At 50.9% G+C, this 1,518-nt stretch overlaps 1 pseudogene; it reads right to left on the bottom strand.

Annotated features, from left to right (window-relative positions):
• Positions 1–292: 292 nt before the first annotated feature.
• On the bottom strand, positions 293–1,136 carry LOC104850344 (annotated as a pseudogene).
• Positions 1,137–1,518: the final 382 nt, after the last annotated feature.

The raw sequence follows: 1,518 nt of genomic DNA, 5'->3' as shown, positions 1-1,518 counted from the left end.
AGGCTTTCTTCTTGAGTATCTGCACCCATTCTGTGGTCCTGGGCAATAGAAGGGAGCAGCACTGAAGTAGCTGAGATCCCAGCCCTCAGGGAGCCAGAGCACCCTGGATGTGGAAGCTGGAATCAGTCCTGAAAAGAGGGCAAAAGCTCAAGGGGCTGAAGATGCAGGCAGTGTCCGAGTGACCTAATCCTTAGAGCTGGGGGCTTGGCCTCTGGGACAAGGAGGAAGAAGACAGTTGTATGAATCACCAGCACTAGGGGCAGAGAATGGTCTTTCCCACTTGGTCCCCCCACTAGGTCAGTCCCACATTGTTGGCACGGTCCAGTACTTGAGAACCACAGGCATCGCCTCCAAGCTGGAAACGGCTCTCACAGAGAGTGGAGCAGAGGTGCCAGCGGTTGGCACAGTAGATGCCCAGGTAGGTGTAGACATCTGGCTTGGAGGTAAGTAGGCATTTAATACCTGCTCAATGGATGGTTGAATCTGCCTCCAGTATACCCAAGCGGTCTGTGAAATCCAGTGTAAACACAGATGACCTGGTGCCCACCCTCTTTGGCCTGTGGGTTCACCTTGGCTACCTGAAGCTGGCCCTCAACCACAGCTCTGGCAATGCCAGCCCAGGCATGGTCCAGCTTGAAGCCAGGTGCCAGGTGAATCAGCCACTTGCCTGTGAGCACATGGTGGGTGATGGCCAGCTGGTGCAGGGTACCTGGTGTAATGGGCCGCCCGCTGGTCTGCAGAGCCTCCCATGCTGCCTGCAGGCCCTGTCATCACCAGAGTTAGTGGTGTATCCCCGCCCCTAGGCTGCAATCCAGCCCACAGGCTCTGAATTGGGTGAACCAGGGTCCCCATAGCAGGTAACTTGTGACGGTGGGTACTTGGCCAACCAGGTGGCCAGCTCAGGGGCAGATGTGGTTTGAGCATCAAACACCAGCCAAGGGTCCATGTCGGCTGCCACGGCCTCTGCTGCCAGGTGCTCAGTGGTGAAGCCATCCTGCCGACCACCTGGTGAGTTTTCTTCCAGCTCCTCACCTGGCTCTGGCCCAACTCCAAGCCGGTTCCTCTCCTGCTGGGGTGCTGAGGAGCAGCCGCCCGCAGTGCCCCGGCCCTACCACAGCTGCAGCCGCTGCCACCATCTTAGCGCCCACCACCTCAATAACCTTGCTTATTTTGTTTTGCACAAACAAGATTGTTTGTCTTATAATTAGATTATAAGGATTGTTTACATATTCTAGTATACATAGTCTATTTTAAAATATACGTCTTGCAAATATCTTCTCCCACTCTGTGGCTTCTCTTCATTTTCCTGACAATGAAACTGTTTTCTTCTTTCTACTTTTTGTATCTTATTTAAGAAATCTTTTCCTAAAAGCTGAGGTCACAATTTTATCCTATAATTTTTATACTTTTAGATCTATGACCCATCTGAAATAACAAGTATAGATTAAAAAGCAAACAAAAAAACAAAGACAAAAAAACAACCAAACAACCACCACCACAACAAATATATATATATCC

The sequence above is a fragment of the Fukomys damarensis genome, unplaced genomic scaffold (genome assembly GCF_012274545.1).
Source record: "Fukomys damarensis isolate Sample0158 unplaced genomic scaffold, DMR_v1.0_HiC HiC_scaffold_21, whole genome shotgun sequence".
Taxonomy (NCBI): Eukaryota; Metazoa; Chordata; class Mammalia; order Rodentia; family Bathyergidae; genus Fukomys; species Fukomys damarensis.
The sequence above is the reverse complement of the archived record's forward strand: the minus strand, read 5'-3'. Positions and strand labels throughout refer to the sequence as shown.